The sequence below is a fragment of the Castor canadensis genome, chromosome 15, assembly GCF_047511655.1.
Source record: "Castor canadensis chromosome 15, mCasCan1.hap1v2, whole genome shotgun sequence".
In the NCBI taxonomy this organism is placed as follows: domain Eukaryota; kingdom Metazoa; phylum Chordata; class Mammalia; order Rodentia; family Castoridae; genus Castor; species Castor canadensis.
The window spans coordinates 36,696,971-36,712,422 of record NC_133400.1 but is presented as its reverse complement, the minus strand read 5'-3'; the positions used below and the strand labels follow the sequence as shown (position 1 = coordinate 36,712,422).

The window sequence follows — 15,452 nt, the reverse complement described above, 5'->3', positions numbered from 1 at the left end:
TCCCTTCTTCCATTGGGGACCCCAACCCCAGTCCTCCACCCCCATTGTACACTCTCCTAGCTAACTCTGGCTTGTCCTTCATGACTCAGCTTAGTTGTCAACACTTCCCACTCTGATCGGCCACAGAAGGCTGGGTCCCACTTTTGTGCTCCCACAGTATCACAATCCCTCACACAAAGTTGGGTTTCTGCTACAACGTTGTGGCAAACAGCTGCCGAATGTCAGCAACTCATGACAATACATACTATGTTCCTTACTCATGAGTTGCTACAAAGGATGGGCAGCTATGCTGCAGGCTATATTGACAAGATCCACTCCATCATGGCTGTCGTCCTAAGACACACCCTTATCATCAAGGTGGCAGAAGTGTGAGAGGCCACACCAGGCTGTAAGCACATTTAAAGTCTCTGATTTTTCAGTCTGCACACATTCTATTGCCCAAAGCAAGGCACCTGACCAAGCCCAAAGTGAGAGGGGCACAGAACAAATCTACAAGGCAGGGCAAGAACATACAATTTCACCACAAGAAGGAAGTGAAGAGGTGGAACAACATTCACCACACATCACTTCCAAACTTGATGGCACTGGCCTGTTTACTTGTCTGTCCACATTCTTCCTGCCTTCTGGACATCTGGCTGATTATTGCCTTTCCAGCTGACCACAGTGCCTGCTCTGGTATATACTTTGGGTGTGAAACAACCCAAAGTGGCTGCTGAATGATAAGCTGGAGGGAAGGGGTCTTGGAGCCACGGTGAAAGTGTGATTGAGGGAAGCAGTGAGTGATAAGCACCTGCGAGGCATTGAGACTGGAAAGTGCTTTTCAATTGAGTAACTACAAGTTCATTTCTGATTTGGAAAATGCCATTTCAAGAAGTGCTGGGGGAGGCAGAAGTCAGACTTGAGCAGGATGAGCAGTGAGTGGGTGGCCAGGAAGTGCGGGTGGGAGTGAAGAGCATGCTATTGACTCCTGGGTGGCAGGTGATAAGCAGGGAACTGGTAAAGGAGGGTTTTTAATGACGGGAAACATGAAAATATGTTTATATGTTAAAAGAAAAAGGCTAGTAGAGAGGGAGCAACTGAATCCACCTGTGAGAGAAAGGGGGTGATTGAGAGAGAGGGTACTTAGGAAAGAGACCAGGATGAGGAAGAGAGCTTAGGCAGGGGTGTGTGTGTGTCTATGAACATGCATTGTGCCTGGGTTGTTTGGTATCTGCCCAACCCTCCTGTGCTGGAAGATCCCCACTGTGATCTTGAGAGAGGTAGTGCCCTGCTTGGGGAACTGAGGGGCCTGGCCCTGCTTTTCCTCTTCTTCCCCTGGCAGCCACCATCCTGGCTTGCGACTTGGGCCCGGCCAATAGACAAAGCCAGCAGACTTTCAACTTGAGAGTGGGACACACAGATGGAGAGTCTATAAGGGCTCTGTCATGGTGGTGGGGGAGCATCTTGCCAGAAAATTCTGAGCTGCCTCTTTTTGGCCTTTAGGGGTTGCCCTGGTTTTAAACTTCCTCTTGGTCCTGCAAATCCTCAATCTTCTTCCAGTAAATTTTTTCCTATGCTTTTCTGGTTTCTTTCTGTTGCTTTTGTTTGTTGTTTGCTAACTTTTTGTTGTTTGTCTTTGCTGTTCTATAAATCTTGGAGTCTAGCTAGTGGAGGATCAGATCAAGAAGCCTGAAGAGATTGGAGCTAGGCTCTAACTCTAATTCCTGGTTATTTTGGTCAACCTCTGTCATATGGAGTTTAATAAATTAATTGTACCTTCAAGGAAAGTTTGACCAATGGTTTCCAAACCTCAGTCAAAACTTTGCCAAAACTCTCCATGTCTGAACAACAGTACCTTGCAAATAAGTGAAATGTTATGTGCTGCTGCATAATATTTTCGAGTTGACTAGATTTTTGTTCAAATACATGGATTTAAAACACAACTTTAAATGAAAAGTCAGAATAGTTTAATTAAAGATAGATAAACTAACCACAATGAGATATCACCTTTTCTCAGTAAAAATGGCCATTGTTTAAAAGACTAAATATAACAAGTATTGACGGGAATGTAAACTAGTGCAACCATATGGAAAACAGTACTGCGGGTCCTCAAAAAATTAAAAATATCATATAATCCAGCAATCATATTACTGCGTATATCCAAAGGAAAGGAAATTGGTATGTGAAAGAGACATCCATACCGCCATACTCATTGCAATACTGTTCATAACAGTCAAGAAATGAAAACAACCTATGTGTCTATCAACTGATAAATGGATAAAGACAATGTAATACATATACACATTGAAATATTATTATTCAGTCATAAAAGAATGAAATCCTGTCATTTGTGACAATATGGAAGCAAATGGAGATCATTATATTAAGTGAAATAAGCCAAGCTCAGGAATGTAAGTTCCACATGATTTCACTCCTGTGTGGAATCTAAAAAAGTGGATCTCATACAGGTTGAGAGTAGATTGGTGGTTACCAAAGGCTGGGGATCGTAGGAGTGGAGTATGGATGAGAAAGGTTGATAAATGGGTCCTAAGCTACAGTTAGGTAGGAGCAAGAAGTTCTGGTGTACAGTTTCCAAAAACCAGAAGAAAGTGTTTTGGAAGTTTTCACCAAAAAAAAAAAAAAATGATAAACGTTTGAGGAGAGAGATGTGTTTAGCCTGATTTGAACATTATACATGCACGTGTCGAAGCTTTATGTTATCACATTAATATGTACATTTTTATGCTTTTTATGTATCAGCTAAAAATAATTTCAGTAAAAATAGATATAACACAAGAAAAAGAGTGTTGCTAAGTTCTAGGTGGATACTATTGCATAATGAAATTCTTATCTAGAAGTCTTTCTTTGTGGATTTAATAAGATGAGTTGAAGTAGAAGCAAGAGAGAACTGACTTTGTCACTGTGACTCAGCATTACTTAAGGTGAGTCATCTTACCTTTCAGTCATCAGGCATATCATCAGTGGAGTGCATTTTCTGCTCCAGGGAAAGCAGAGGGAAGCAAAATTGTGCAGTGCATGGAAAATGCCAAAGGGAGCCACTGGAAATTTGTGCTATTGGAATGATCAGGAGGGCTTCATGGAACAGGTACAAGGGGAGTAGAGGGCATTTCAGACAGGGAAAACATAAAAATGTGGGCTGAAAGTTGACAGAAGGGCTATAGGACAGTTAAACTGGCTAGAGGGCAAAGTTTGTTTCAGACCCAAGGTCATAAAGGGTGCTTATTCCTTCCTTTCCACAAAGGTCTCCCCGATTCTACCTCTCATGATAGTGTCTGGCTTTGCCATCTCCTCCTGTAATCCCTGAGTTAGGCCTGCCATAGGCCCTGGGATGGGTGGCACACTGGGCCAGTTGTAGATGTGTTAGCTACTCTTTCCCAGTGATGTGTTCTAAGACTTGATGGGTCTTCTCACTGGCTTCCATGCCAACGATTGACTGACTCCACCTATCAGTCTGCATAGGAAGTCCCAAACTGCTGTGAATCAGATATCATGATTTTTGCCATTGCCCTATTCGACACATACCACTACTCAACAGTTACTCAAAAATGAAGCAACTCCCTTTTTAAAGGTGTAACTATAGTGAGAAAAAGATAGTTTATATCACCGTCATAAATGTAAAACCATGTCAGCTGCTACAAACATGAAATAATACTTTACAATAAATGCACAACTGTCAAAATGATGTTTTCCAAGTAGCAAGCAAAAGCCCTGCTATACATTTATCCCACTTCAGAAAAATGGTGGTTACAGCAATGCAACAGACCCAATTTTTGTTGGAAAGGGAAGAATCTTTTTTTTGGTGGTACTGGGGCTTGAACTCAGGGCCTCACACTTGCTAGGCAGGTACTCTTACCACTTGAGCCATTCCACCAGCCCTGGAAAGGGAAAAATCTTAAAACCTGGAGCCAGAGGAGCCCTCAAATGTGTGTAGGTAGTGGTTTACAAGTTTGTCCTCCTACAAGTAATAACTCTGTGTCTTTACTTTGCTTTCTTTAGCTGGATCCATAAAGCTGATGCGTGAAATAACAAAAGCTGGCTTGCTCTTGCAGTATACTCTCATGGATTCTTCTTTGTTTCTTACAGGAAACCAAATCTCTCCTGGAAACCCCACCCACTTCTCCCTCCCTTTGTGCCATGCTTGTTCCTTCCTCAGAGAAACAGTTAAGTGCCCTCCGTCTGCTCCATCAGTAACCATGGGGAGACAGAAACATGTCAAAGACCAAGCAGAAACATATCAAAAACCAAGAGTGAGCTGTGGAGAGCTTGCTTTGCTTTGTGACACAGTGCACGCCAACATTGGATAGCACCCAAGGCCCTCAACAATCCTTGAATACCCATGTGATGAAGGCTGCAAATAATACCCTGAGAGGTGCCAGCTTCCTTTCAGAGGTACGTCAGCCTGGCTTTCTGTTCCTTTTGATGCCAACCACTGGGGACATTTTTAAGAGCAGGCTGTTGTCTCTCTCTGCATGTGTCATGCCTCACTCTGTCTCACCCTTCCCATGGTCTTCCTGACACTCCTTTCCTGAAATACCATTTCTCTCCCTTTCTCCTGTACACAAAAGCTCAACACAGAGTTCATTCTGTGAGCCTAACCTTTTGGTTCCTCTGCTTGGCTGGCTCAAACACCAATTGCAGAAATGTGAATCTCAGCTGGGCCCCATGTAGTTTTCTGCTGTCCCTTTTCAAGTTCCTTGTATGCTATACAGCTCCAAATCATTGTCCAGCTCTGTACTTAAGGGTGATAGTAGCATCAAGCCTTTGAGAATCTGCTGTATAGGCTGATAACTCCTTACCTGTGCAGACTAGAAGCAAACCAAGCCTATTCCAGAGGAAAGTAAGATCCAACCCCATTCCTGCCACTTCTGGTGAGACTACTTGTAACTTCCAATTTCTCTCTGTTATAGGAGATAAGAAACCATCTTATCTTTCACGCTCATAAAGTCTAGTTGGACCAAACAGGAATAAACATGAGATCACCTTGAACCTGACATGCTGCAGCAATGAGGGCAGTATTTTTGTTGGGCAAGTGTCACAGGCTAAGAGGACTGAGCAGTTTCCTTGGGGAAAATGTTTTGAATATTGACTGAGTTTTCCCCTCTCCCCAGATTTCCAAATGCCAGCAAGTGATTTTGTGTAGATGATGGGTAAAGAAATGTTTATGCAAATTAAGTTCTGATTAGATGCAAAGAAAAGTTGACTGCTTTTTTGAGGGTGTTCATTTTTATTTGAGGGTTTTGTTTGCACATTAGATGCACACAGTGTGATTTACATCATTGGCCTCACTCTGTCTTATTTGCCTTAATGTAATTGTCTGTTCAGATCCACTGATGGTGAAAATTGCATTTGTCCTTATCAGTGAAGATTCTAAAAATGAGAAATTCAAAGAAGGCAGAGGCTTTAATGCAGGGAAGTATGTTTATTATTTATTTTTTTAGCTCCTTTGAAATAGTCTTATCCCCCGGAATAAGATAATCTCTTTGCAGTATACCAAAACGAATGGCTCTTGGTAACCCTTCGTCAGGAAAGTTGCTTAAAAAAAATTTTTTTTTAAGTGAGCTGATTTAGAATAACTCTGTCAGTTCGACAGTGTTCTTGGATAACCTTGGAAGATTTGCGGATTTTCTGAGAAATCTACCTGTGCTTTGACCTGAATACAAAGGCAGCTTCAAGCTCTTCCTTTGCTGAAATGCTGGTGTGAGAAATGACCCTCAGGTGGGGGGATGTGTTGGAAGACAGAGTTGAGATATGGAGAAGGCAAGGGGCATTTCACAATGTGAACAGAGTGTCTTGTTAAGGTTCAAGAGGGGAAGTCCATATTTATAGAACTCTTAACTTTGTTTTCTGCTCAATACAAAAGTCTAATTATATGCTTTCTTCCAACATTATTTACCCTTGTTAGGCTATACCTTCACATGGAGTTTTAGGTTTGCCAGACTACATAAAATAAAAACAATCACTAACCATTGTTGTGTACCATGTGTCAGGCACTGTTCCCAAAGGCTCCATATGGACCATGGCATTTTGATAATCCCTCAAACAGCCCTCTGGGGTAGGCTCTGTTGACATTATGCCCTGTGGTTTGAAGCAGATATGCAATTTTTCCCCAGGTCACATAGCTGGTAATTGTAGAGGTGGGATATGGACCCAGGTGTGTGTATCTCAGCGCCTATAGCTATGATCTTAACAATGTCAGAAGTTCCTAACTGACATGCATCAGACTCACCCAGGAAAGCTTTTGGAAATATGGTACAATTATGAAATGTCACTGGAAGCAGGGCACAGGCATGTGCCCTGCTGGATGAGCATGGAGATGGTCATAGTCAGCTTTGATTTAGAACCAAGTCACTAAAGCTGGTGTTTCATAAGCTCATCTGGCTCCCAGAATAATTCTGGGGCACTTGTCACAGTATCCAGGCTTCCAGGCTCCACTTCAGAACTGCAGAGTCAGACTCACTAAACCTAAACTAAGGAAGTAGGGAGAAAGAGGAAGAAGAAGAGGAAGAAGGAGAAGGGAGGGAGAGGGAGAAAGAGAGAAAGAGAGAGGGAGAAGGACAGACAGAGAGAGAAAAGGTAAAACACTAAAAATGAAGAAAAAGTTGGTCTGAAAGTAGAATTGTGATTATTAGGGTTTGGGAAGGGTGGGTGCCAGGAGCGGAGTGTGTGTATGTGAAAAAGGTGAATAGACACGATCAAGGTTTGTCATATGCATGTATGGAAATACCACAGTGAATCCCACCAATATGTATAATTAATATGTGCTGATTTAAAAAAAATGAAAGAAATTACAAGAGGCCATCGTTTTAGACTAGGCTCCTGACTAGGTTTCAACAGACCAGACTAAAAATCAATATGGAGCGACTCATGCAAGGTTCCATGCTACTGAACCAACCTAAAGTTGGTATCTGACCCTTCAACAAATCAGAAGACAGATAATAGACAAATTTCCTTACAAAGATCAATTTAATGCCCTAAAATAATGAAGTTCTGTCTGCTTTAATTCTTACAAAAAATAAACTGAAGTAAAACTGTTAAAAAAAAAATAAAAAATAAATAAATAAATAAAATGAAAGTACCTGGGAAGATTATTTGAAGACAGCACTTGGCCCTAGCACTTACCCATCTGAAAGGGCTCAGCACAAATGTGTTGGATGAATTAAAGGATCACATGCAAGGTCATTTGTGGGACTTTTTGTGGAGAGGAGTTTAAAGCAAGCTGTAGATTCGGCTTCTGCTTCCCCTTATCAACTGAGCAATTCCTGACAGGCGACTTCCTCTCTTTGGACTTCAGTTTTCCCACTGGTAAATGAAGAGTGGCTAAGATCACCCTTTCTGGACCGCACATCTTTGATCGCCATGAATACTCACTGGCTGCACCGTCATAAGAAACACAGCCCAGGACTGCAGCCCTACTACCTTATTGTGGAACAGTGAATCTTTGTCAATTCACCCATGCTTAACTTCTGGGTAAACACCGGAGTTGTTACCTCACCACTTCTTCCTGTGTGACCAGAAGAAGCAAGTGATTCTCCTCACCTGGGAAAAGCTGAGGAAACAGACAAGGCAAGTGACATACATGCCTTAACTAAATGGTTCCTTCTGTTATTGGCAATTGGTGTTTCTAGAATATCTTGGTCTAAGTGTTCTGGGGTGGAAAAATCCAAGCAGAACACATGGATGGGGTGAGGTAGAAAAGCTTTATTAAGGGAAGGGCAGTCACCCATTCTGCCAGGTGAGGGAAGAGAAGAAGGAAAGGGCCAGGGTCTTTTGATAGGTCATCTTTATACAACCTTGAACTTGGAGGTGGGGAGACAGTACATCATCTCCTGGCTCCTCTGACCTGTGGGCTAGGGGGAAGGAACTCTTGAGTCAAAAGAGGGAGCAGTCCCAGACTCCCCCTAACCTAGCCTGCCTCACTTCTACACTATTGCTTCATCTCACATAGATCTGTAAGGTGGGCAGGTCAGGAATGTGACCTTCATCTGGTCAAGAAGCTGACACAGCTGGAGCTATGCTCTGAGCTTCTCCAGTGTGGGTATGGGTTCCCCTGAACCCAAGTTGCATGAGAGAAGGGAGCTTGTCTGTTCTGTTCACCCCCTGTGCCTGGCAGACGGCAAGCACAAGTGAATGAATGAGTGAGTCTGTCCCCATTTCCTGACCATGGCCTCTCTGGAAGTTGAAAGTGGAAAATAAGTTTTATTTCCACAGTCATTTTTATAGTTCACATGACTTCTGTTAAAGCCTTCTTTTTAGAATGCTGTTGAAAGTCTATGGGAACAGAACTCCCTAGTGTGAGAGTTATTAGAGCAATATCAACTAACAGCTGCCATCTATCTGTGGGAAATTCCCCTCTCTGCATGGATGGGGAAAAAAGAATGGGAAAACTTGGTCCCTCCAGAAACTCCTGCTTTTCAGCCCCCTCTGATGAGGGCTCACCTGCAGGAGGCAGTGGGTTATAAAATTATTGGTTGTCTTGGTGGCAGAGACAATGAATGGAAGCTGGCTGAATTTTGTGTCACAAAGTAGCTTTGAGACCTCCAGCAAAATCCTTTATCTTGAATTATGCCTCTCATGTGGGACAATTCTGAGATGTTGTAGCCACTCTTAGAAAATGGGCTTTCTCCCAGGATGTGACAAAAGGCATGTGAGGTAACAGATGGAAGAAACCCTTGAAGAAAGGAGCAACTGCTTTGCCAATACCAACCAATGGCACTGGTAGCTATTATACCCAAAGCTATAAATTGGAACAAGCATGTGAGCTTTGTGCTTTAAAAGTTTTCAATTGGTAACCAGCATAACTGAAGTTCTGAATAAAATTGAGAAGTGTTTTTCTTTGGTAGTGGGTCCACCTTCTCCCATGGTCAACGGCTGGTTGGAGCTGAGCAGCTGCTGCAGTTTTTTACTGAAGTGGAGGCCCATGTCATTCTCATTATAGATAAATAGCTTTCTGTGTCTGTGGTGGCACTGTTGCTGAGCCTACCTCCCCTTGCACATCCTACCACCTCCCCTGCAACCAGTCAGATGGCTTCAGCCTGCTATCACCTGTGTTTTTTCCCTGGGGCTTTCTTTGGCCACCTGAGTAGTCTCAGCCTACCCACAGAATGTCAGGCAGTTGCTCCTAGAAGTAGCTTTCAGAAAGTGATGGGTGAGCGTTGTAGATCAGTATCTCCCCTCTAGGCGCTCTGGCACTGTTCAGTTGCCCACAGCAAGAGCCTGCACTTGAACATGATTTTCATTGGCTCTTTTCTCTTCTCCTTCCCCCTAGTTTTCCTGGCATCACCTTCCAAATAAGGGACTTGCATTAAATCATTGTCTCAGGGTTTGCTTCTGGGGGAATCTAAAACAGGGAATAGAAGAAAGACCATGTTGCTGACTTGATCTGCCTGGCATTTCCTAGTCCAGCATCCTCCCCCATTACGTCTCTTGTGAGACTCAGGAAGGCAGGCAGCAAAGCACTCTTCATGCTTTGGCCATCCCTGAATAGCATGGGGCTTGGCTTTAGGGTCTTGGTGCCTAGAAATGATCCCTCCACCTTCAGTACTCACAGGAGGCCATCATATCTGGATGGTGTTCCTTGACTACTTGTCAACCTCCTATCATCTCCACCTGTTCTTAGGAGTAAAGTGGCTTGCTTAAACAAATGCAGCCATGTGTAAGTGACAGCTGCTTGTATGTGTCTGCCTTTTCTCCTGCCTCTCCTTTATGAGGAATCACTTCCCACCTGGCCTCATTCTGTGAGGTTCGGGGTGGGATTGGATTCCTGCTCTTTCTAGAAACAATACTGCCTCCGAAGGATTCTTAACATCGACTATAGGGTGCCTGACAAAGTTCTGGAGTGAGATCTGCCACAGTTCAAATCCCAGTCACACCTCCTACTAGCCATGAGGCTGGGGTAAACTCTGGTCACCTTTTGAGCCCCAGTTCTTTCATTTCTTTCCTGGGCTTGCTATGAGAAGTTAGGTGGCAGAATAATCAGAAAGCACTTTAGCAAAGTTCTGGGCTCATTAAAAGTTCTCAGCAAATAGTAATCATTAGTAACTAATTATTAAGATTCTAGCTTTTAAAAAATGTAATGTGAGCACCAACAAATACTTGGAGCAACTTTGGGTTCCTGTGATTGCAGGGTAGAGCCATTGGCTCACTCCCTCCTGCACTCAGGTGGGAGCTCGGTGGACCTGGCGCTCTGCTTGGGCAGTGCCATGGTGATGGACTTGCTGGCCTGGGCATCGCTGATGGCATCTCCAAGACGGATCCAGTTGATCAAGCTGCTGCTGCAGATGCTACGTGCCAGTGAGCAGATCACATCTCAGCCGGATCTCCCTGCTGGATCCATCAGAACTTGACGTGCAGGGCCTAACCATCTACTTTGGCAAGCACTATTCAGCCACAGAGAGGCATCACCATGGCAAAACACCCACATGGTGAGGAGCTGGGTGGTTCCTGGCATCTTCTATCCCTTCTGCACCATGTGACTGTGGGTGACAATGAGGGTCTGGTGCAAGGAGCTGACACCAAGTACACTGGGGTGATGATTGTGGGGAGAAGATTTGCAAAGATGAAGGGGCAAAGCCTTCATCAAAGGCTGGTGATCCAATGTCCTCAGAGGCTTGGGGGGAGTTGAGAGGGAAGACAAACTAAAGAAAATCAGCTAGGTGCATCTTAAATCAAGAGAATCAAGTAAATTCAAGTACTTAACCATATTGACCACTGACCTTCCAAAAGTTCCAATTGTCTTTTTCCTGACCAGGTCATGTCTGTAGAGGGCTAGGGAAGCATTTAGAAAGGGGCTCGTTGTCATCACATTTGACCCTGGGCACCTTGATGCCATGTATTGATTACTTGGGGAGGAGGTTATGATGGCATTGCAGGCCAGGGAGCTCCACTATGCAAATCCAGAATCCTGATACTTGCTGGGAGTTGTGTTTTTTTTTTTTAAACAAAGGTCCTGCACCCCATTTGTACTGAAGCACTAACTCTCTTTTGGCACAGTTAATTATTTGCTTTTATGTTAGTCATTTTACTATAAAACAATAAAATAGGACACAGAGCACCAAAACCGAAAAATCTTTTTTCTTTTTCTTTTTGACTGTTTCCCTTCTATCCCACCTCCCCACTTGTATCATGCATGTGTAAATGATGGCATGAACTCACAACCCATCGAACCTGATTCCTGAAGCCTAGCTAAGTGATCTCCCTGCTTACATGTGGCCAACCAAGAATTGAGGCATCGACTAATACTTAATTTCACTTCTCCCTAAATATTATTGAATTCCATTCCCAGCAACTTTTCTTTTTGACTAGCTCTTTTTAAGGCAGTTCATGTGGAAAAAGAAATAGCTTAGATGCAAGTTAAAGAACCTCATTCAACAACAACAAAAAACTCTTCAGCTGAGTGTGAGGGCCTAGGCAATTTTTTGTTTTTCCATGCACATTACTTAGCATAATGATTATCCAGCATGTCCCCCCCCTTTTTTTTTTGACCTTAGAATCTGCTTCTTCCATCCCCCTTGGGAGAGTATTTTTAACTCTGCAGAGCATGAATTTTTTCACTTATGTAGTGATTATTAGGTACAAGAATCCCCTTTGGTGGCAGGTTCCACCTTTAAAGTTCCCTTCAATGAGCAGGTTTCTGTAAATATTGTATAAACTTTTTCAGGGAAAAATAATGTTCTTGTCTCTGATGTCTCCACCTTGATGACGACACTTGCAGAGTCCTGGCTCCTGGACCCAAGAAGCTGACATGGGTCCAAATCTGAATACCTTTCTTGTTCCAGCTTCAAGTTTCTTTTTGCTTGAATGGGTTTTCTATATGACTCTGGAGCTTGACTCTGATACTTAGTACCTATGTGACTTTGAATTATTATTTAACTTCTCTCTGGCTCCTTTTCAGTATCTATAGAATGAAGACAACATCAATATTGACCATATAAGACTATGGTGAAGCTTGAATGAATGAGCACAGTTAATGCATGTGGCACAGTCCCCAGCACATGCTAACTACTTCATATATCAGCTTATTACCATTTTTTTTTTACTTTCACCATAGGCTGCCAAGAGGATCACCCTAAACATAAGCCTCTTTGAATGGAATCCTATTCTGTGACAGTTCTTTGTAGAACACTCGATTTCATCTTCTCACCTAAGAAAGGGGCAATGCTAATATGTATGTCATGGTGACATGGGGGCAGAGCTGATGACTGCAACAAATGCCTTACACAGTAGCTATTCAACAAATGCCAACTGCAAGTCTTACTAGAGCACTTGTTTTCAGCTTAGCTCTTTAAGGAGGTTTTTCTATGTAAAGCAAAACCCCAATAAATTCTTTTCCTTATTCCTTAAAGAAAATTTGAGTCTCTTCTGTGTGCCTGGCACTGTTCTAACCTTGAGTGGCAGTGGAGATGACTGACAAATGACTGAAATAGAAAACAGGTGTTTGTGTCACATGGTAATACATGCTGCTGGAGAAAATAAAGCAGGGCAAGAGAATGTAGAGAGAAGGGGGAGGTTAAAGTGGCTAGAATGGTCTGTGAATGCCTCTCTCTTAGGGTGACATTGAGTGGTGGCTAAGGAAAGTGAAGCAAGATTGGTTTACTAAGGGCAGGGCTTTCTAAACAGAAGGACTGGCAAATGAGAAGGCCCCAAGGCAGGCAAGATCTGCTTGGAAACTATATGATACATTCCCTTTTCTCCATGTCATCTCAATTTCTCTCCAGCCTTGGAAACAGACATTCTTAAAAACAAAGAAGTCACTTAAAAACATGAGGTCACTAGCAAACTCCCCACGCTACCCATTGTCCAAAACATTCACCTTCAGAGGCAGCAACACTTCCCAGCTGAGCTTCCTTTTAGCTCAGAGTTGTCAGTTGTGGTCTCTAAACTGCTGATATGGTACATCAGCTAATTAAATTATTGCACGTTGCTGGTTGCAAGGCTAAAGTCAGAGGAGTGATTGGTTATTATCCTCTTGAAGAACAATTTGTGGGCAAAATATTATTAGATTTGATTTTTCTAAAAAGCTGGGAGTGGAGCTATTAAGATTGTGTCAAAGCATGGCTCCATTTTCCTCTTTGACCCTTTTCTCTTTATTTCAAATAGGAGTAGGCTCCTATTGGAAAAGAGTAAAGAAACTGCTTTGTCTTCATTATTGCCAATGTACAAGTTTTATTTCATCATCCTATTACGAATCCATATCATAACCTTGCTCTCAGGGCTCTTTTTTTGCAGGAGAAACCTAATCCAATATAATCCATGTGAAGGCGTAGTTGAACATTATTTTATGCCAAGAATCCCTAGGAGAGCTGGGACTTTTGCATAGCTCTTCGTTTATTTTTTCAACTCATTCATTCACTTTATCTTAATTGAGCTCCTAAATTTGTCCACGATACTGTGTTGGGGGAGGAATGCACAATAAAAGAAAAATCATAGTTAGAATGCCTCTGACTGCAAGCCCTGGAGCAATAGAAAACCATTGGTAAAAGAGAAATCCTTGGTGTCACCATTTCACTTGATGCTTTCTAGAAACAGCCCCTGCTCCCCATGCATCAAACCTACTCCATCTCATTTGTCCTTGAAACTTGCTCAGTTCAGATGGCCCCCATGAGGGCTTCTTTAAGGACTCCATTCCTTGGAATTGAAACATGAGTTTTCTCTGAGCGATCTCTGCCATATAATTTTATATCTCATCAGATGCATATTGCTATTTATATGTTGCCTTATTTCCAAATTAGATTGCAACATTTTTTTTTTTTGTGGTACTGGGGTTTGAACTCAGGGTTTTAGACTTACTAGGCAGACACTGTACTGATAAGCCATACCTCCAGTTCCAGATCGCAACTACTTATTTATTTATTTTGGTGAGCCTGTTGCTTGAACTCAGGGCTCTACCATTTGAGCCACACCTCCAGTCCATTTTGCTCTGCTTATTTTGAAGATGGGATTTCACAAACTATTTGCCTGGGTTGGCCTCAAAGCATGATCCTCCCAATCTCAGCCTCCCAGGTGTGAGCCATCAATGCCCAGCCCAGATTGCAACCTTTTGAGGGCATAGATCACATCTACTTCTTTGTCTCAAAACATGTACTACCTTTATGTCTTGCACAGAGCAGCTACTAGTCTAATTGTAAATGAGCAAACTTACTGATAATGCTCCTTAGATGATCTGACTGCAAGAGTCTATTCACATCCATTATCCTTCAGTTCTCCTACCCATCTATAAATTATCTAACTATTCACACCATTCTGTCTATTCTCCATCTAGCCACCCATTATACATTCCTCTACTATCTGACATCCAGCATCCACCCTTTCTTTTTTCTCCTTCCGTCCTTCCTTATGGTATCTCACTATGTTGCCCAGACTGGCCCAAACTCCTGGGCTCAAGCAATCCTCCTGTCTCAGCCTCCAGAGTACCTTAGTCTATAAGCACTGCAATTGTGCCCAGCAAAATCTACAATTTTAAAAAACTTTTTATTTCATGAGTAATTGCTATGGTTGGATAAGTGTACCCTAAAGTCTCCCTTGCCAGCCTGTGCTGCTATTGGCAGGTGGTAGAACCTTTAAGAGGTGGTGTCTAATGGGAGGAAATTAGGTCACTGGGGATGTGTTGTTGAAGGGAACATTGAGGCTCTGGTTCCTTCCAATCGTCTCTTTTTGTCCCAACCACCATGAAAGGAGTAGATTCCTCTATCATGTGTTCCTAACATGATGTACTATGACAACACAGGCTCAAAAGCAACAGGACCAAACAAACATGAAACCTCTAAAACCATGAGCCCAAGTAAACCTACCATTTTTTTAAAGTTGATTATTGAAATATGTCATAATGAGAGAAAGCTGACTAATACGCTAATATTAATAGGTTCATCAAAAATGTTAAGAGAGACAACACAGAAGGTCATGTCAGAATGGGATCAGGTGCAGATGACTGGCCTTGATGTTATGTTTCCTTCCACCTAGATGTCTCCTGTTCTTCAAAGGTAGAGGTGTTGTCTTAGAAGCTTTCATGCATCAGAAAAAGTACAGCATTCTGGACTGAGAATTACTAGTCTTTACTTTCTAATGGTTTAGTAGTCAGTGGACAGCTATAATTTAAGCTATTTGACTTGCTTTTACATGTTATGGTTTAGAAGCAATTTATGCTAATACAATTGTTATATTAAAAATGGTACTAATTTCAGCTTTCTAAGAATACAAATGTACAGCTTGTAACTGTTCTGTTATCATTAGTTACACACAAGCGAACATGACACAAAGTAGGCATTTTGTCTCTTGGAAACAAAAACAGCTTGAAAGAACAAAAGATTACACATCAATTCCTCAGGGAGGAAAATGCCAGCCAAACGGAAAGAGTTCTATAAAACATTAGTGACAAAAGAGATGGGAAAGAGAAAGACAGGGACAGAGGAGGTGGGAAAGCGAGAGAAAGAGGAGGAAAGGAGTGCTGGAAAAGGTTT

General features: G+C 42.5%; 1 long non-coding RNA gene across 1 annotated transcript in view; it reads left to right on the top strand.

The window, feature by feature from the left end:
* Positions 1-12,345, top strand: part of LOC141417201 (uncharacterized) — a 93,442-nt gene extending 81,097 nt beyond the window's left edge. The window contains exons 3-5 of the long non-coding RNA XR_012441789.1: positions 4,084-4,389; positions 7,292-7,563; positions 10,124-12,345. This is a non-coding gene — a long non-coding RNA (uncharacterized lncRNA). The remainder of the gene's footprint in view (positions 1-4,083; positions 4,390-7,291; positions 7,564-10,123) is intronic.
* The last annotated feature ends 3,107 nt before the right edge of the window (positions 12,346-15,452 follow it).